At 44.2% G+C, this 21912-nt stretch overlaps 1 long non-coding RNA gene across 1 annotated transcript; it reads left to right on the top strand.

The window, feature by feature from the left end:
* The first annotated feature begins 389 nt into the window (after nucleotides 1-389).
* Nucleotides 390-21478, top strand: LOC115472852. The gene is made up of 2 exons (XR_003942569.1): nucleotides 390-569; nucleotides 21396-21478. It is a non-coding gene; the product is annotated as an uncharacterized LOC115472852 (long non-coding RNA).
* Nucleotides 21479-21912: the final 434 nt, after the last annotated feature.

Raw genomic sequence — 21912 nt, 5'->3', positions numbered from 1 at the left:
TAAGCACCTGATTCGCATAAGATTATGTCCGTTTTGGTGGCCCTTCTTCACTTGGTGAAAAAATGTCAGCATTAATACAATGCTTGCAAGGTGTCCAGCCCCTCCAAGTGACTAATTACGACGATTTAGGACAAATTACTATTCTATCCGATGAAAGGTTATTCGTTGTGATATTTCTTCTTTGTACATCCGTATGCTGCACAAGCCAGCATGTTTCTAAATATAACAGAGAAAATAATGAATAAGGACAACTCGGATACAGCAGGTGATACACTTTCCTTGATTTGTTTTGAGTGTATTAGCGGCTGCTGCTGGGGGTAGGCTTCAGCCTTATGACGTCATGCCCTCAATTTTTTCTCCACCTCATTCTTATGGGACTAGAAGCCGGAAGTGACATCATAGCGTGGTGGATTTGTTTGTGGAAAGCTGGGGGGTCCACTCTTCTGGCATAAGTATTTGTTTCTGTGTCTGAACTTTGGGAAACATCATAATTCGCACCATGAGTACTATGTTTGCTGATACTATCCTTATCGTTTTTATTTCCGTCTGTACTGCGCTGCTGGCAGAAGGTAAGAGACAAGCTATTACCAGAGGAGAGTTGGACATTACTAATACTAGACATCCCTTTTCCACAGCTTAGGACTCATCTGCTATACTCCACATCAGCCAGCACCTATTTTGTTTTCAGGTATACGTTCTGGTTTTTTTGCCGATTCCTACAGCCCCAGCCCCTAAAATGGTACAGAGCCCTACCGACCAACTTCTTGATCGATTCAGGCACACGTCCTCCCTTTCATTCACTGGAAAACTTCTGGTCTGTACAGGAGAGATTTTAAGAGTGAGGTTGAAAGATAAAAGATTGAAATTGATGTAAGTGACCTGTTGCATAATACATAAAAAAGCAAACATACATGTTTTTCTTTAATGTTTCTGGAAGGATATATACAAAGTGGAGGTAAAATTAGATGTTTTCTAAGGAATTTCCCTAGCTAACTGGCTTGGCTACTGTTTGGAAAACAGGATACTGGGCTTGATGGACCATTGGTCTGACCCAGTATGGCTACTCATGCCTTATGTTATAGGATAGGATGATAATTTGGTCCTCAGACTAGTCAGAGATTAAGCACTGATTTATTTATAGTGGGAGTAAATACACTGAAGAAAGGTTAAAGAGAGGTGAATGAAACTTAAGAATGAGGAATTGATAGTTAAAGCCAGGACACTGGATTATATGGATGGTTTATAGCAAGCAGAAAAAAGTAATACAGCAGATATCTGTAGAATCTGTTAAAAAAATTAATGGATGCAAATTTATTTATGAAAGGTATTAATCCGCAAATTAACCTTGTCCATCGATGGGAAGGTGGTAGAACTAGAGGACATGAAATGAGATTGAAGTGGGGCAGACTCAAGAAAAATGTCAGGAAGTATTTTTTCACGGAGAGAGTGGTGGATATTTGGAATGCCCTCCCGCAGGAGGTGGTGGAGATGAAAACGGTAATGGAATTAAAAAATGTGTGGGATAAACATAAAGGAATCCTGTTCAGAAGGAATGGATCCTCAGAAGCTTAGCAGAGATTTGGTGGCAGAGCTGGTGGTGGGAGGTGGAGCTATTGCTGGGCAGACTTCTATGGTCTGTGCCCTGAAAATGTCAGAAACAAAGTAAGGTCAGGTATACCCAAAAAGTAGCACTTATGAGTGTATCTTGTTGGGCAGACTGGATGGACCATGCAGGTCTTTTTCTGCCGTCATCTACTATGTTAATGAAACATATAACATAGTAACATAGTAGATGACGGCAGAAAAAGACCTGCATGGTCCATCCAGTCTGCCCAACAAGATAAACTCATATGTGCTACTTTTTGTGTATACCTTACCTTGATTTGTACCTGTCCTTTTCAGGGCACAGACCGTAGAAGTCTGCCCAGCACTATCCCCGCCTCCCACCACCAGTTCTGGCACAGACCGTATAAGTCTGCCCAGCACCATCCCCACCTCCCAACCACCAGTCCCGCCTCCCACCACCGGCTCTGGCACCCAATCTCATAAACTTCATAAATTTCATAAACATTTATTCACCTCCTTACACAAAATATTCTCTCTCTCGCCCTCTATATTTTCCCTCTATATATACAATCATGCAATTAACATGCTGGAAATAGGCAGAATAAACCCGCCACCATACCTTCATCATCTTAGTCTAAGAAAAATATAAAATTCTATTTTCTAGAAAAATTAACTTGGTTTACATGATATTCAAAATTCTCTTCAATAGAAACAGAAGACACTCAAATTCAAATTATGTATTTCAAATATCTTATCTGGCTTGCCAACATTTATGCACTTGAATAAGAAAAAGGTGTGCTTCATTTCTGAGTCTGAAAATAAATCTATTTCAGTGGTATTTTCCCACCTTTCTCAATCATTCATCTAAAGGCAAGGATCCATTCCTCCAGTAAGTGGAAGAGTAGCCTAAAGGTTAAAACAGCAGGCCAAAAACCAGGGAAGTCAGGTTCAAATCTCACTGTCTTTCCTTGTGATCTTGGAGAAATCACTTTATTGTCCATTGCATCAGATGGTACATACAGATCGTAAATCCTCTGAGGATAGGAAAATATCTATTTTAATTGAATGTAACTTGCCTTGAGCAGCTTCTGGTATGAGCTAAAATCAACAACCCACATTGCCTTTCTACCTGTCAAAAGTTTTTGACTCCAGTTATTTCTGTGTTCTGCTGTAAAACACACTATAAAAATGATTGAATCCTCCTAGTCCCAGAAGTCAGCAAATGCAATCCTTATGTTAGTTCAGGATACTGTCCTCAAACTAACCACAGAAAAGTATAACAAGGATGTTTAGGTCTATCCCTTTAACTATCTTACTCTATTCACTCAGTATTGAACCTAACCAGATCTTATATCAAAAAGATCTAAGGGTATATCATTTGTTATCTTTTATACTTCTGTGATTGTGATAAAACTTGTCCCCTTGCACCATTTACTTCTTCCACCAGAATGCAGTGTATCAAAGAACCTCACATCTTTAAGGGAGGGGATATCAACTTGTGAAGATTAGGGGAGAGGTCTATCTGTGCTATCATATAAGAAGGACACATACCAATTAGGTCCCACAGGGCACTTACACCTAATAGTAAGTATTGTGTTCAAAACAGACAGCAGCAGTAGTATCTCAGCAAAAGTTTTTTTAAGCGTAGAGCCAATGATTTCTTCAAAAAGCTTCAAGATTGAAAAATAGAAGAACAATTACTTATAAATAGCACCAGACATTTGCCTTGCAGAATTCCTCCTCCTTGATCGGCATGAAAGCAACTGTACATGAGCTAGCAGGTTTATATGGTGCACGCCTGAGGTCAAAGATGCCTCTCACTGAAGCACCTAAAAAGCTTCAAAAACCTATAAAATATTGCAAAAGCTTAGTAAATATGTTTAAGGGTCTTATACAAAAAGACACAGTACTTCAAAAATTAAAAATTGTGCCGTTTTTAACATAGTAACATAGTAAATGACGGCAGAAAAACACCTGCACGGTCCATCCAGTCTGCCCAACAAGATGAACTCATATGTGCCACTTTTTGTGCATACCTTACTTTGATTTGTACCTGTCTTTTTCAGGGCACAGACCGTATAAGTCTGCCCAGCACTATCCCCGCCTCCCACCATCAGCTCTGCCACTCAATCTCGGCTAAGCTCCTGAGGATCCATTCCTTCTGAACAGGATTCCTTTATGTTTATCCCACGCATGTTTGAATTCCGTTACCATTTTCATCTCCACCACCTCCTGCGGGAGGGCATTCCAAGCATCCACCACTCTCTCCGTGAAAAAATATTTCCTGACATATTTCTTGAGTCTGCTACCCTTCAATCTCATTTCATGTCCTCTCGTTCTACCACCTTCGCCTCTCCGGAAAAGGTTAGTTTGCGGATTAATACTTTTCAAATATTTGAACGTCTGTATCATATCACCCCTGTTTCTCCTGTCCTCCAGGGTATACATGTTCAGGTCAGCAAGTCTCTCCTCATACGTCTTGTAACGCAAATCCCATACCATTCTTGTAGCTTTTCTTTGCACTGCTTCAATTCTTTTTACATCCTTAGCAAGATACGGCCTCCAAAACTGAACACACTACTCCAGGTGGGGCCTCACCAACGACTTATACAGGGGCATCAACACCCCCTTTCTTCTGCTGGTCACACCTCTCTCTTTAATCAGCCTAACAACCTTCTAGCTATGGCCACCGCCTTGTCACACTGTTTCGTCGCCTTCAAATCCTCAGATACTATCACCCCAAGATCTCTCTCCCCGTCCGTACCTATCAGACTCTCACTACCTAACACATACGTCTCCCGTGGATTTCTATTCCCTAAGTGCATCACTTTGCATTTCTTCGCATTGAATTTTAATTGCCAAACCTTAGTCCATTCTTCTAGCTTTTTCAGATCCTTTTTCATGTTTTCCACTCCCTCCCGGGTGTCCACTCTGTTACAAATCTTAGTATCATCCGCAAAAAAGGCATACTTTACATTCTAACCCTTCTGCAATGTCACTCACAAATATACTGAACAGAATCGGCCCCAGTACCGATCCTTGAGGCACTCCACTACTCACCTTTCCCTCCGAGCGAATTCCATTAATCACCACCTTCTGGCGTCTGTCCGTCAACCAGTTCTTAATTCAGTTCAGCCCATCCAGTTTATTTAAAAGCCTCTTGTGGGGAACCGTGTCAAAAGCTTTGCTGAAATCTAAGTAGATTATGTCTATAGCTTGTCCCTGATTCAATTCTCCTGTCACCCAATCAAAGAACTCAATGAGATTCGTTTGTCACGATTTCCCTTTGGTAAAACCATGTTGTCTCGGATCTTGCAACTTATTGGCTTCCAGAAAATTCACTATCCTTTCCTTCAGCATCGCTTCCATTACTTTTCCAATAAAAACATTAAATGCCAAACAGATCGATCCGTGAAAATTTTAAAAATTGCAGAACCGATTATAAATAAAACATCCTCCCCTCATCTGGAATCGCTGTTTTTGACTCGGTAAATGTAAAACTAGAGCATGCTAGAAGGTGTAAAGTTCCTAGCAGTTGGCTCAGGAACCAACAATAGGGGTGGCAATTCTAAATCTGGTCCTTTAGTAGAACACAGGATTTCATGTTAGGACTACTTGACAAGAATGATCATAACACAATCAAGTTTGATAGAACAACTGGAGTGAGTACATACAGTTTGAATAAGGCATTGACATTGTTTAAAAATATCATCCTGGAAGCCTAGACTAAGTATTCCACATATTAAAGGCTGAAGGAATTCATAATATGATTTGGGTGGAACTTAACGTAGGAAGGGGTGGTGGAGAGGGTAGCCAGTGGAGATTCCCTGCATATTTGTATCATGATAAACAACTATTAACTCACCTACAGGAGAAATGGCAATTATATGAGGACACAAACCTGACACTGTGTGACTCGGCCATAACATATTGGGAGGCTTCCAAGGCGGTTATGAGGGGGGAAGTGATAGCATTCCAGTGTGCTAGGAAAAAGCGCCTGGCAGCTGGGATACTGCGCTCAGAGACGGCATACGTGAAGGCAAAGAGGAAATATTTAGGTGACCCTACAATAACTAACAGAGATTCAATGTCAGCAGCCTTAGTAGCATTAAACTCCCTTATACATGAACAAGCCATGAGACAACTAGTGGTGCGGCGCCTAAATTTTCAGCGATTCAGGAATAAATCTGGGAAGCTGTTGGCAAGGGTGGCAAAAGCAACTACTGCACAGCGATTTATTCCAGTGATCGAGAACTCTAGGGGGGACAAACACCCAATTACAAGATATAGTAACTACATTCTATCAGCACTTTATGCAGATGTATACTCCCAGAAACAGGGTTCAGGGCCCCCAGACTAAAGATTACTTAGAAGATGCAAAAATGCCACAGTTGTCAGAGGAGGCCCGCCAAACATTGTCTGCGCCACTACAAACACAGGAAGTATTTAAAGTAATAAAAGCCTTGCAATTAGGCTCGGCACCAGGATTGGACGGCTTCTCCAATGAATATTATAAAATGCTGACGCCACAACTGTGTGGAGCTTTGGTGGATTATTTAGACGCAGTAGTATCTAGGGGATCCTTTTCGCCCAGAGAGAACGAGGCATTGATTACATTAATTCCTAAGCCAGTTAAACCTAAAGACCAAGTAGAATCTTATAGACCCATCTCCCTCATTAAAGTTGATGTTAAGATCCTGTCCCGAGTACTGGCAAATAGACTGATGCCCCATATACCAGTGCTGTTCGGAGAACACCAGGTAGGGTTTGTTAAGGGTCGTCAGGCGGTTCAGCAGGTACGGAAAGCCCTCTTGGCAGTGGCATATGGGCAAGCTACGGGAGACCCCCTCCTATTAGTCAACTTAGACGCAGCCAAGGCGTTTGACAAAGTCAATTGGGATTACCTGTTTCAGGTGCTGGAATACACTGGATTGGGCGGATGGTTTTTAGATGCCATACAAGCACTATATAAGAATACCACAGCACAAATATTAATAAACGGCACCAGATCTATGCCTTTTCGTGTAGAGCACGGCACCAGGCAGGGCTGCTCATTGTCTCCCCTATTGTTTCTTTTATATTTAGAGCCGCTTTTGCGCACAATGCTGCTAGACCTGGATATACAAGGAGTCACACTACATGGGAATTTAATAAAAACGCTGGCTTTTGCTGACGATATGTTCCTTACCCTCACCCAACCGAAGACCTCAGTCCAACGCTTACTAGAAGTCATAGACGAATTTGGGTTCTATTCGGGATTGCAATTAAACTTACAAAAGTCATTGGCCCTCCCGATACAAGAAGCAGTGCAAAGGGAGTGGGAAGGCCCGTTCCCCTTTCAATGGGCTGTGGGTACACTTAAATACCTAGGAGTCTATATCCCGAGGGATTTAACAAATTTGTATAAAGAAAATATGGACCCCCTGAAGAAACACACAAAAGAGGCTTTGCAGGGATGGCAGGGCTTACCCCTGTCTTTGAGGGGAAGAATCGTTATGTATAACATGTTTATTTTTCCCAGATGGACATATGTCTTTCAGATGATCCCTGCCATATTGGGGTATAAAGAGGAGAGGTGGCTACACAAAACCCTTACAGTGTTTTTGTGGCAGGGAAAGCGAGCACGTATTGGATTAAATAAACTTATGAGACCCTGTCTAAAAGGGGGGCTGGGGCTGCTTGACCTAAACTTATAACAATGGCATGTAGTTTGCGGCATTTATCAGATTGGTTTCGCTCGAGGGAGTTTTTCTCCTGCACTAGAGTGGAAACCTCACTGATGGCCCCAATGGGATTTGCTTACTGGCTTCATGCCTCATCTGAAGAACTACCAACTCTAGGCCCATATAGGTTTTCTTTTGAACCCTTTGCGGAAAGCATGGAAATGGTTGAGCAGGAAAAATAATTAGAACAGTGTAGTGTCCCCATTACTAACTTAGCATTCCCAGAGGGGGGAAAATCTGCTTTGTTTAAGAAATGGGAGATTTGTGGTATTAAATATTTATTTCAGGTAGTATCCGAGACAGGGACCATCAAAACATTCCAGGCCTTGTGTGCAGAATTTGGGCTCTGACAGAAAGACTATTTTCAATGCATGCAACTTAAGCACTACATACGAACATTGCCCACGCCAGATCTCACTCAGCAAGTATGGGAATCCATGAGCGATATGCTGGGTCTGGAAGCACAATTAAAAGTACCGCTTAAGTACTTCCACCACCACCTCCTCAGAGACTTACAGGGGACCCTGGACTACACACAAGTGTCGCAACAATGGCATCAAGAGTTGCGGTGGAAACCGGACCCAGAACAGATCAAACTGTGCTTGATGAGTGTGTATCAGGTGACAGAAAATGTGGCATGGCAGGAAATGCATTATAAATTTATTATGAGGCTGTATATATCACCACACAGGGCTTATAAGGCGACCCTGAGGACAACGGACGACTGCCCAAAATGTGGAATTGTGGGAGCTTCTCTAGGACATATGTTTTGGTATTGCACAAAGGTGACCCCTTTCTGGACAAAACTGGGACAACAAATATCACAAATGTGGAGCGTACACTGGCAGCCAGCGCCGGGACAACTCTTTGATGTCTATAATGTTCGTGGCAAGTCACCAGAGGGACTCAAAGCGTTTTTGAAAAGAGTGGTCTTGATGGGCAAACGTACTATACTACAACTGTGGCTACAATCAGAACCGCCTGGAGTACCACAATGGCGAGGAGCCATGATGCAATGTTGCATGCTGGAAAAGAAAAAAGTGGGAGACTTGGCCTCGAAAAAAGGAGACCAGTTTTGTAAAGTCTGGCTACCATTTTGGGACACTGTGACACCTGTTGTGAGAAGTAGGATATTGAACTGTTAACAGAACCGGTGGGGGGGGGGGGGGGGGGGTAGAGTTGAGGGGGGGGGAGTTAGGGGAAGAGGGGAGAAAACTCATAAACCTGATGACATTTCTTATGTGCTGTTTGCTTTATTTGCTGTATTGTGTCTAAGTGTTATCAATAAAAATCGATATAAAAAAAAAAGGCTGAAGGAAGGCCAAATGACATCCGGCATCTTTAAAAAGTGAGGTGAAAGAGGCGGTTAGGTCTAAAAGAATATCCTTCAGAAAATGGGTGAGGTTTCTAAATGAAGATCATAGGAAACGGCTTAAGGAATGGCAAATTAGATGCAAAGCACTGAAAAGAAAGGCAAAGAGAGAATTTGAAAAGAAACTTGCCTTGGAGGCAAAAACATAAAATAAAAACCTTTTTTTGGTACGTTTAAAGCAAGAAGCCAGAAAGAGAATTTCAGATGGACCACTAGGGCCCTGTTTACTAAGCTGCGCTAGAGGTGTGTTGGTGCTTTTAGCGCGTGCTGTGTAGGCACCTACATGGCAAGTGCTAATTTTGTGCACATGCTAAAAATGCTAGCGCACCTTAGTAAACAGGGCCCTAAGGGAGGACAAGAGCCCTAACATCTTTAGCCTTTCTTCATATGAGTGTCATTCAAACCCCTTAATCATTTTGGTTGTCCTTTGTACCTTTTCCAGTTCTAGCATATCTTTTTCGAGATATACTGAGGAGAATTGCACACAATACTCAAGGTACAATCTCACCATGGAGTAATACAGATATATTATGATACTCTCTCTTCCTTTCCAAATAATTCTTAGCTTTCTCTTTGTTTTTTTGGCTGCTGCCGCTGCACAATGAGCAGAAAATTTCAACAATCTTAGTGAATCACTTCTTACCCACAAAGCAGGAAGTGAGACCAAACAAAAGACTAAACAGAAGATGAGACTGCCACTGAAATGTAGTTGGAAAGTGATGACCACAAATGGGACCAGACAGGATCCATCCCAGGATGTTGAGGGAGCTCAGAGAGGTTCTGATGGGTCCTTGTAAAGATTTGTTTAATAAATCCTTGGAGACAGGGGAGGTTCCTTGGGATTGGAGAAAAGCGGATGTGATCCCTATTCACAAAAGTGGTGTTGGAGAAGAAGCTAGAAACTACAGGCTGGTAATCCTCACTTCAGTTATCGGAAGAGTAATGGAAGCGATACTGAAGGAAAGGATAGTGAATGTCCTGGAATCCAATAGATTACAAGATCTGAGACAACATGGTTTTACCAAAGGTAAATTGTGACAAATCTGATTGAATTCTGTGACTGGGTGACCAGAGAATTGGATCGAGCCTACTGCTGCTTAGGGATTCGTCTGTCGGTGTTTCTCTCCTGCCTCTGAAAAAAAAAAAAACTTCACAGAGATACAAACACAGATCCCTGCAGGCTAAGCAGTGTTTTCTCAGTCCTCAGAGTTCCAGGCTTCAGAGGTATGTGAGCGCTGGGCTGGGAGCCGGTCTTAGGGCCGATGTCGGCGTCAGAGTCCGTCAAAAGTTGTTTGCGCTGCGGGGCACGTTGGATGGTCATATCTGTGCATTTCTGGATTGATTGGCTCCTGGCCTGGTCCCATGGGTCTAGTTGAGTGGCTGGGGTCTGAGGTGTCCCGGTTATGGGACTTGGGTGCACACCTGGTAGTGCCAGGTCCCTCCTTTCCTCCCCCTTCAACCCCTTTTCTCTGCCTGATTGGGGTTTGGGGTTCTCGCTGTCCTGACTTTAAAATGAATCTGAGGTTTCTTTTGTTCCGGCGTCCTCTCCTACCTTTAAAAAAAAAAAAAAAAAATCTCCTCAGTCTGAGATTTGTCCAGCACGGCAAGCTCATGCCGGCTTGCAGTACCGGCTGGATGGTGTGAGGACCGACTTGGCATGTGACAGCGATTCCCCAGGGGGTGAGTACTCGCTATCCTATCTACGCCAGTGGGCAGAGCAAAAGCGGCTCCTAGTGTGGGAGCCACTGGGCTGCTGCTGTTTCCCATGCTGGTGTTCCACTGTACAGCCCAACTCCGTGGAGCGGTGTGCTCCTTCCCTCCCAGCTCATTTTGGGGGGCGCAGGGCAGTTGTTTTCTTGGGTGTGCGTGCGCACGTGATGGCACCATCTTTCTTGCCACTCCACATGGCAATGCTGAAGCCCCAGTGCTCCCCTGGGCCCTGATGTGCTTCTAATTCAGGCAGTTTTATATGTAGATTTTTCAGAAATGTGACTGGGGAACTGGTGTGGATCACTCCCAGTTTCTTCAGATTGGTTATTTAAGGGCTTCTAAGAAAGGAGGCCTGGGGAAGTTTGCAGACTCCTGTGGGAGTACTCAGGTCTCCCACAGCTTTGAGTCTTCCACAGCTTTCCAGGGGCGAGGTCGGAGATTCATTAGTCCCCTGCAGCTGTGCTGTGGCAGTGAGAGCCTTTAGCTGCAGCTTGGAAAGTACTGACTATCTGAAAGTCTTCTGGTAGAGATGCCTGTGCTTCATTAGGCGATTATTATTATTTTCATTTGTATAGCGCTACCAGACGCACACAGCGCTGAACATCCAACATAGAGAGAGACAATCCCTGCTCAAAAGAGCTTACAATCTAAAATTTACAGTAAGAATATTTCTGGACCCTCCTTAATGAGGTTCAGGGTGTGTGTACATCATTAATGGAAGGGACAAAGGGAGAATGAGTTTAAGGCTGATTTTTAATCCACTTGGTTTTGTCATAGGTTTTGTGGGGCCAGGAAAACCACTTTCAGGGTTTCCACTTCCACTACGACAAGCCACCTGGCTGCTGGTAGAATGAGCTCTGTTTCAATCTCAGGTCAGCCTATGCCTGCTGCATCTTCCAATGCTGGAGTCTCAGTTCACTCCTCAGGCAGGACTCCTGTGCTGGTTTCAGGAGGAGTGGACCAAGATTACCTCAGCTCAGATGTCTTAGTTTTTCTATTGCACAGTTACAACCTGGACTTCACTACAGATTTTTCTTTGAGTCTACATGCAAGCTCAAACGCTGTCAGGCAGTTCTTGCCACCTTGCCAACGTTTCTTCCTTTAGGCACAGTTGAGTCTGTCCCCAGTTGCAATTGGGGAATGGGAATTTGTTCCCTTTGTTTTGTAGTTCCAACCTGCTTCATCAGAGTCCATCGGAGGCTCGGTTGTCAATCAATCTGGAATTGCAGGCGATTCGGCTGGCACTGCAAGCCTTTGAGACTTTGGTGCTGAACCAGTCGGTACGAGCCCTTTGCGACAATGTGACAGCGGTAGCTTATGTCAATCGTCAAGGGGGCACTCGGAGCGCTCAGTTGTCAACGGAGGCGCTTGCCTTTTGCCGCTGAGCGTAAATGTGGCTATTTATTTTGTCAGCGGCTCTCATCGCAGGAGTCCTGAATGTGCAGGTGAATTTCTTCAGCCGGAAATAGTTGAATGTGGGGGAGTTGGAGCTCTCTCCAGTAATGTTCGACCGGATCACATCTCGTTGGGGGATGCCAGTACTGGATCTAATGGCCCGCTATTCCAATGCCAAAGTGCCTCGCTTTTTCAGCAGGGGCAGGGAATTCGGGTCCGAATTCCTATTGCAAAGGTGGCCGCAGGATCTCCTGTATGTCTTTCCTCCATGGCCCATGCTCGGTCGGGTGATTGGCAGGATCGCACAGCATTCAGGAGTGGTCATTCTGGTGGCTCCGGATTGGCCCAGGCATCCTTGGTATGCGGATTTGGTGCGTCTGTTGATAGACGACCCGTTGCGGCTGTTGGACGTTCCCGATCTTCTGATTCAGGGGTCAGTGATCATGCAGGATTCCATTCCGTTTGGTCTTACAGCTTGGCTATTGAGCGGTCGCAGCTCAGATGCAGAGGGTTTTTGGAGTCGGTGATTGGGACGATGCTGCAAGCGTGCAAGCGATCTACTTCTTCAGCGTACACTAGAGTCTGGCGAACGTTTGTTGCTTGGTGCTCGTCCTGAGCCATTTCGCCGGAGTCGGCTCCTCTCGCGTCCATCTTAGCCTTCTTGCAAGAGGGGCTTGAGAAGGCCCTCTCTTTGAGCTCTCCTAAGGTACAGGTGGCAGCATTGGCCTGTTTCTGAGGCCAGTTAGGTGGTCGATCGTTGGCCGCTCATCCGGATGTGGTTCGTTTTCTCCTGGTCGTTAGTCATGTTTGACCCCCTCAGATGCCGGTGGTACCGGAATGGAGTTTGAACCTAGTACTGAGGGCGTTACAGTGGGCCCCATTTGAGCCTCTGAGTAAGACGTCTTTGAAGGATCTCATGTTGAAGACGGTGGTTTTGGTGGCCATGGCTTCGGCCAGAAGGGTATCGGAGCTGCAGACTCTGTCGTGCAGGGATCCCCTTTCTGTGTTTTTCGGAAGCTGGAGTCTTGGTCCGTATGGTTCCGTCGTTTCTGCCGAAGGTGATTTCGCGTTTTCACCTTTAATCAGGAAGTGCATTTACCAACCTTCAAGCAGGAAGATTACCCGGAGGATTTTTGACAGTTGCGTTGTTTGGATGTCAAAGGGCTCTTCTCGCATATTTAGAGGTTACTAATTCCTTCCAGAAGTCAGTTCAGCTCTTTGTCCTGTTTGCGGGACACACAAAAGGGACAGATAGCTTCTAAGGCTACGATCGCTCGATGGCTACGGGAAGCGATCGGCTCTGCTTATCTTCCACGTGGAAGCCGATTCCTCTTCAGATTTGCGTGCATTCGACTAGAGCTTAGGCCACGTCCGTTGCGGAGTACCCGCTGGTGCCGTTGGACGAGATTTCTAGAGCAGCTACTTGGGCGTCGGTACACACTTTTTTGCTACACATTACCGACGTTATGTCACTGCGTGTCAGGATGCGTTTTTCAGTGCTTCGGTGCTGTCTTCAGGGAGTATGCGGTCCCACCCTTCTTGAGGACTGCTTTGGTACATCCCACAAGTCTCTGGATTGATCTGGGGACGCTATGGAAGGTAAAATTATGTCTTACCTGATAATTTTCTTTCCATTAGTCCCTCAGATCAATCCAGAGGCCCTCCCTGGGGTGCGCATTAGCTGATTCTGTATGATGTATATATGGCAGAGTTTGGTACAGTTCATGTTTGTTTAGGTTCGCGTTCTTCTGTTGGTCTGGAAGTTTGGATTCAACAAGTTCTTGGAAAACAGTTGTTACTGTGAAGCAGCTGAAGGGTTTTCCTTCAGATTATTTGCTGTTTTTGAGAGGCAGGAGAGTGAACTATGGTTCAAATGATTTCTTACTGATTTGGTATCGTATACCGAAGTGAGGCTGGCTGCACATGCCCTCTTGTGGGCGAACTTCGGTGTTCTCTCTATCTAACCTGCTAGTGGAGGGACATAACCCACAAGTCTCTGGATTGATCTGAGGGACTAATGGAAAGAAAATTATCAGGTAAGACATAATTTTACCTTCTTTCAAATGAAGTAGGTTTGCCGTCTGGTGTGACAGCAAGCCCCTAGATCCTTTTTCTTGTCCTACATGGAGCCTGCCTGAATACCTTCTGCACTTATCAGAGTCTGGTCTCAAGACTCCTTAGTGCAATTCGTGCTTATCATCAACGTGTAGAAGGTCAGCCTATCTCTGGACAGCCTTTAGTAGTTAGTTTCATGAGAGGTTTGCATTTGTCAAAGCCCCCAGTCAAACCTCCACCAGTGTCATGGGATCTCAACGTCGTTCTCGCCCAGCTGATGAAAGCTCCTTTTGAGCCACTGAATTCCTGCCATCTGAAATACTTGACCTGGAAGGTCATTTTCTTGGTGGCTGTTTCTTCAGCTCGTAGAGTCAGTGCACTCCAAACCCTGTTAGTGCACTCATCTTACATTAAGTTTAATCATAACCGAGTAGTCCTCCGCACTCACCTTAAGTTCTTGCCGAAGGTGGTGTCGGAGTTCCATCTGAACTAGTCAATTGTCTTGCCAACATTCTTTCCCCGTCCTCATACCCGCTCTGGTGAAGACAAGTTGCACACCTTGGACTGTAAGAGAGCATTGACCTTTTACGTGGAGCGGACAAAGCCCTATAGACAGTCCGCCCAGCTGTTGCTTTCTTTTAGTCCCAACAGGAGGGGAGTCGCCATCGGAAAACGCACCATCTCTAATTGGCTGGTGGATTACATTTCCTTCACTTATGCCCAAGCTGGGCTGACTCTGGAGGACCATGTCACGGCTCACAATGTGAGAACTATGGCGGCGTCTGTGGCTCACTTGAAGTCAGCCTCTGTTGAAGAGATTTGCAAGGCTGCAACGTAGTCATCAGTCCACACATTCACATCTCACTACTGCCTTCAGCAGGATACCCGACGCGACAGTTGGTTTGGGCAGTCGGTGCTGCATAATTCAACTCCACCCTCCTAGGCGCATTTCTATTCTGTTCCAGGCTGCACTCTCATTCAGTTGTGTTTCTTTTTAGGTCAATCCATGTTATGTCCTCGCCGTTGTGGGGCCCATTTGACCAATGTTCATTGTTTTGAGTGAGCCTGGGGGCTAGGGACACCCATTGGTGAGAATTATCAGCCTGCTTGTCCTCGGAGAAAATGAAGATACATACCTGTAGCAGGTATTCTCCGAGGACAGCAGGCTGATTATTCTCACATACCCGCCCTCTTCCCCGTGGAGTTGTTCCAGTTCTCTATTTAACTGAAGAGGACACGCTCGTGTCGCGGGTGGGAAGCCGTTAGCGCATGTGCAGTGCGCTCGGCCCGCGCGACGGAGCGTTCCAGAGACTTCTTGTTTTTTTCTAAAGTTATTCCGGTCTCCTGGGCCGTCGCGGACGATGACCCATTGGTATGTATCTTAATTTCCCTGGCACTAACTGGCGAGTGCCACAGCAGCCAGAGGGAATATTCTTTAGCTCTGTCTGGTTGTTCTGTTAAATATCCCCTCCCAGCCCACTCAGCTTAGTTTAACTGGGCAGAAGCCCTTTGTTTTTAATCCATATATGCCTCTATCACATGACTTCTAATGAATCATTTTCCTTCGTGTACTCACTTATTGAGGATGCTTCATAAGACAGGAGATGGCCTGACGTCACAAGGCTGAAGCAGTCTCCCTGTGCAGCCACCATATTGGTACGCCCAAAACAAACTATCAGCTGCTGCATCCACGTTGTCTTCGTTCATTGTTTCTCACTTATATTTAGAAACATGCCAGCTTGTGCAGCATACAGATGTACACAGAGGAACTATCACAATGGAAAAACCTTTCATCATTTAGAGTAGCAATTATTTCTAAATCATAATCATTATGTCATTTGGAGGGGCTGGTTATAGGGACTCTCTAGCAGGCATTGTATTGGTGCTGAGATGTTTTCACCTAGTAAAGGGCCACCAAAACAGACATCATGTTATGAAAATCAGGTGCTCAACATTCAGAATTTTTATTTAAGTACAAAGGTGTTTTTAAACCTTAATTAGATTGAAATGTGGGTGCATGTGTAATCCTATTTTTTTTTCCTGTGCGTAGAACAAAAGAGATGGTATGTGGGAACATGCTGCTTTTGTTTTGTGGCATACAGTGGTATATTATAAAAATGTACTTGTTATTTTTTATTACTACTTGGGAGCATGCTCCTTTTGTTTTGTGGCATGCAATGGTATATGTATTACAGTGGTTCTCAAACCTGGTCCTGAAGGCACCTCCGCCAGTCAAGTTTTCTAGATACCTACAATGAATATTCATGAGAGAGATTTATATAGTAACATAGTAGATGATGGCAGATCCATCCAGTCTGCCCAACAAGATAAACTGATATTTGCTACTTTATATGTACACCTGACATTGATTTAGCCTTGCCATTTTCGGGGCATAGACCGCAGAAGTCTGCCCAGTACTTGCCCCGCCTCCCAACCACCAGTGCTGCCACTTAATCTCTGCTAAGCTTCTGAGGATTCATTCCTTCTGGAAAGGATTCCTTTATGTTTTATCCCACGCATTTTTGAATTCCATTACCATTTTCATCTCCACCACCTCCCACGGGAGGTCATTCCAAGTATCCACCACTCTCTCTGTGAAAAAATACTTCCTGACATTTTTCTTGAGTCTGCCCCCCTTCAACCTCATTTCATGTCCTCTAGTTCTACCGCCTTCCCATCTCCAGAAAAGATTTGTTTGCGGATTTATACCTTTCAAATATTTGAATGTCTCTATCATATCATCCCTGTTTCTCCTTTCTTCCAGGGTATATTTGTTCAGGTCAGCAAGTCTCTCCTTATATACAGTGGTGGAAATAAGTATTTGATCCCTTGCTGATTTTGTAAGTTTGCCCACTGACAAAGACATGAGCAGCCCATAATTGAAGGGTAGGTTATTGGTAACAGTGAGAGATAGCACATCACAAATTAAATCCGGAAAATCACATTGTGGAAAGTATATGAATTTATTTGCATTCTGCAGAGGGAAATAAGTATTTGATCCCCCACCAACCAGTAAGAGATCTGGCCCCTACAGACCAGGTAGATGCTCCAAATCAACTCGTTACCTGCATGACAGACAGCTGTCGGCAATGGTCACCTGTATGAAAGACACCTGTCCACAGACTCAGTGAATCAGTCAGACTCTAACCTCTACAAAATGGCCAAGAGCAAGGAGCTGTCTAAGGATGTCAGGGACAAGATCATACACCTGCACAAGGCTGGAATGGGCTACAAAACCATCAGTAAGACGCTGGGCGAGAAGGAGACAACTGTTGGTGCCATAGTAAGAAAATGGAAGAAGTACAAAATGACTGTCAATCGACAAAGATCTGGGGCTCCACGCAAAATCTCACCTCGTGGGGTATCCTTGATCATGAGGAAGGTTAGAAATCAGCCTACAACTACAAGGGGGGAACTTGTCAATGATCTCAAGGCAGCTGGGACCACTGTCACCACGAAAACCATTGGTAACACATTACGACATAACGGATTGCAATCCTGCAGTGCCCGCAAGGTCCCCCTGCTCCGGAAGGCACATGTGACGGCCCGTCTGAAGTTTGCCAGTGAACACCTGGATGATGCCGAGAGTGATTGGGAGAAGGTGCTGTGGTCAGATGAGACAAAAATTGAGCTCTTTGGCATGAACTCAACTCGCCGTGTTTGGAGGAAGAGAAATGCTGCCTATGACCCAAAGAACACCGTCCCCACTGTCAAGCATGGAGGTGGAAATGTTATGTTTTGGGGGTGTTTCTCTGCTAAGGGCACAGGACTACTTCACCGCATCAATGGGAGAATGGATGGGGCCATGTACCGTACAATTCTGAGTGACAACCTCCTTCCCTCCGCCAGGGCCTTAAAAATGGGTCGTGGCTGGGTCTTCCAGCACGACAATGACCCAAAACATACAGCCAAGGCAACAAAGGAGTGGCTCAGGAAGAAGCACATTAGGGTCATGGAGTGGCCTAGCCAGTCACCAGACCTTAATCCCATTGAAAACTTATGGAGGGAGCTGAAGCTGCGAGTTGCCAAGCGACAGCCCAGAACTCTTAATGATTTAGAGATGATCTGCAAAGAGGAGTGGACCAAAATTCCTCCTGACATGTGTGCAAACCTCATCATCAACTACAGAAGACGTCTGACCGCTGTGCTTGCCAACAAGGGTTTTGCCACCAAGTATTAGGTCTTGTTTGCCAGAGGGATTAAATACTTATTTCCCTCTGCAGAATGCAAATAAATTCATATACTTTCCACAATGTGATTTTCCGGATTTAATTTGTGATGTGCTATCTCTCACTGTTACCAATAACCTACCCTTCAATTATGGGCTGCTCATGTCTTTGTCAGTGGGCAAACTTACAAAATCAGCAAGGGATCAAATACTTATTTCCACCACTGTATCTTGTAATGCAAATCCCATACCAATTTTGCAGCTTTTCTTTGCACCGCCTGAATTCTTTTTACATCCTTGGCAAGATACGGTTTCCAAAACTGAACACAATACTCCAAGTGGGGCCTCACCAACGACTTGTAAAGGGGCATCAACACCTCCTTTCTTCTGCTGGTCATACCTCTCTCTAAACAGCCTAGCATCCTTTTGGCTACGGTCACCGCCTTGTCACACTGTTTCGTCGCCTTCAGATCCTCAGATACTATCACCCCAAGATCCCTCTCCCTGCCTGTACATATCAGACTCTCACTGCCTAACACATGTCTCCCGTGGATTTCTATTCCCTAAGTGCATCACTTTGCATTGAATTTTAATTGCCAAACATTAGACCATTCTTCTAGCTTCTGCAGATCCTTTTTCATGTTTTTTCACTCCCTCCGGGATGTCCACTCTGTTACAAATCTTGGTATCATCCGCAAAAAGGCAAACTTTACCTTCTAACCCTTCGGCAATGTCGCTTACAAATATATTGAACAGAATTGGCCCCAGCACCGATCCCTGAGGCATTCCACTATTCACCTTTTCCCTCATCTGGGCGAGTTCCATTAACCACCACCCTCTGGCATCTGTCCGTCAACCAGTTCCTAATCCAGTTCACCACGTTGGGTCCTATCTTCAGCCTGTCAAGTTTATTCAAGAGCCTCCTGTGAGGAACCGTGTCAAAAGCTTTGCTGAAATCTAAGTATATTACATCTATCGCATTTCCTTGATTCAATTCCCTGGTCACCCAGTCAAAGAATTCAATGAGATTCGTTTGGCACGATTTCCCTTTGGTAAAACCATGTTGTCTCGAATCTTGCAACGTATTGAATTCCAGGAAATTCACTATCCTTTCCTTCAGCATCGCTTCCGTTACTTTTCCACTAACCGAAGTGAGGCTTACTGGCCTGTAGTTTCCAGCTTCTTCCTTAGCACCACTTTTGTTAAGAGGGACCACATCCGCTGTTCTCCAGTCCCACGGAACCTCCCCCGTCTCCAAGGATTTAGTAAACAAATCTTTTAATAGGACCCGCCAGAACCTGTCTGAGCTTCCTCAATATTCTGGGATGGATCCTGTCTGGTCCATGGCTTTGTCCACCTTTAGATTTTCAAGTTGTTCATAAACACTCTCTTCCGTGAACGGTGCTATATCCGCTCTGTTCTCATATGTACTTTGCCAGTTAATCGTGGTCCTTCTCCAGGATTTTGTTCAAAGAAAACAGAAAGTATTTGTTGAGCACATTTGCTTTTTCTTCATCATTATCCACTGTACTAGGCTGCGCATTTTGGTTTGCTATTTGCTAAAACAACTTATGAAATTTTATAAAATATAGAAAAAATTGTACAGGAATTACACAGAATTAAGTCTTTAATTACTCATACACCATCACAACATCTGACATCAGTTGTAAAGTTATAACAAAACTTACAAAATCTAACATCAGTACCTCTGGTAATTATAAGTAATTAGACTATCTAAAGAGAAGGAAGAGGAGTTTGTTCCTCATACAAAGGTCACAGAACAGAGAGAAAGCAGAGAAAGAATGAATGAAAGAGAGAGAGAGATTCTTAGATATAGAGAATTAGTTTTTACGAAGGGGGGAAAGCAAACCCCTTCGGGAAAAACAATAGGCCATTGGATGGATCTGAAACTCTCTCTCCAAGCCTAATTTTTCAGAGTTCCTTTGTCTGCAGTGTGGTTTTATAGGCTGTGGTGAGCATCCACCTCTCCTCTACCCTGGACCAATCATAGGTGCTGCATATGGGCTGGAGACTTGTAATTGGGACTTTCATATGTGCTGGAGGCTTGCAATTGGTCCTTGCCATACCTTTTCTCAGTAAATTACTTTTATAACAGGATATACCAGGTATCTGAGTTACCTTAGCAACATTTTCACCATCAGAGCATGTGACCAGCCAGAAATTCCTTCATGTGGCTGATAGGAAAAGAGAGATGGGGGATGGGAAGTAATGCAGTATACCTGAAGCAAAAACTTTATAGCTTATAGCTAAAATTATAGACACCACATAGCGGTTCGCATCATCCTTCAGTCTCACAATTCCATTTTTAGGCTTCCTCCTTTCACTAATATACCTGAAGAAATTTTTGTCGCCCCCCTCCTTACATTTCTAGCCATTTGTTCAGTGCATACAAATTTCTCTCATGAATATTCATTGTGGGGTAACCTATACCCTGAAAACCTGACTGGCTGGGGTGCCTCCAGGACCAGGTTTGGGAACCACTGGTATATTATACAAATGCACGTGATATTTTTTACTACTATTTAACAGAGAGGTATTGAACAATGAGGAAAGAGCTACTATTTAAAAGAAAGGTATTGAGTAATAAGGGAAGAGCTACCTTCATGCAGAAGTTCTGTCCAGAGTCAGTCTAAATGTGCCAACATTTTTCAGTTCTGTTATATATTTATGTTTCTGTAAATGGCATGGTTTTTTTTTTTGGTTTTTTTTGGGGGGGGGGGGGGGTTGCTTTTTAAGTCTCTCCTGGCTGTGTCTTTGTATATAAATGAATGCTGTTAGATGTATTCACATGTTTAATTGCCTTTTTGATGTCCTAAATTTGAAATGTCAAGGTTCTAAGGATCCTTTGCAAGCAGCAAACACAACTGATAGGAAGTCCATTTACAAACTCTACAAGCCTATGTAACATTTTTGAAGGAGTCTAGATATGGTATTTTTATGTTAGACTTGGTTCTTAAAACTGGATTTCAGGGGTTTATAGTTTGCATTGACAGTTTGCTCGTGTTCTATGACTTCCTGTAAATCTGAATATCAAATGAGATTCCTCTGTGCCTTTAAGCCAAGATCCAGTAGGAAATCATGTGCTTTTGGTTATAAATCTGTAGCAGAAAAATATTTGCAAGTGTGATTTAATTATGCAGGCTAACGATATACCACCAAAATGCAAAATAGCAAGCAGCATGCTATCAGCTGTTGTGTCTGTTCCTCTCTTGGTCTGTGTGCTGGGACTGGGTTATTGTGTTAATGCAATCACCTAGGTCCCAACACGCAGGAGAGAGAGAGACCCCAGCGCTGGGCCCCCCTTGGAGGCTTGGCTCGGGGAATCTTGCCCTCCCTGCTGCATGGTGTATAATATTAACTAGAGGATCCTTAAATGTGTTTCCAGGGATTACATGGGTGCTGGTTTACAGGACAGACAAGTACAAGAGGTTAAAAGCAGAAGTGGAAAAACAAAGCAAGAAACGTGAGTATTGCCATGCTTGTCCGTATCTGATATTGTTGTTCTCCATAGCCGTATGGCTTTTTTTTTTCCTCCCCCCCCCCCCCCCCCCAATAGGACAGACATTGTCACTGATATGTCATATTTTGAACTTTGCTCGGCAGCAAATAACCAGTAATTTTCTATCCTATTTACAGGACAGTCATGCTATATCAGAAGCTGATCAATTAAGTATTGTGTTTGCAATTTATTATGAGCTTGACTCTTAGAGCATCAGTTATATATTTCTAAGCTTAGGTATAACCATGTTTTCCTTAGCGTCCCTCCGGACCGGACCAGGATTGGACTGATGGGTTGTGCTCGCCTACCAGCAGGTGGAGACTGAGAAAAAACTCTGCCTCTAGAGAGCCAATAGGAGCCCTGGCCATGTGACCTTAGCCTCAGTATTTTCTCAGTCTCCCAG

This window comes from Microcaecilia unicolor, chromosome 6 (genome assembly GCF_901765095.1).
Source record: "Microcaecilia unicolor chromosome 6, aMicUni1.1, whole genome shotgun sequence".
NCBI classification, from domain to species: domain Eukaryota; kingdom Metazoa; phylum Chordata; class Amphibia; order Gymnophiona; family Siphonopidae; genus Microcaecilia; species Microcaecilia unicolor.
The sequence above is the reverse complement of the archived record's forward strand: the minus strand, read 5'-3'. Positions and strand labels throughout refer to the sequence as shown.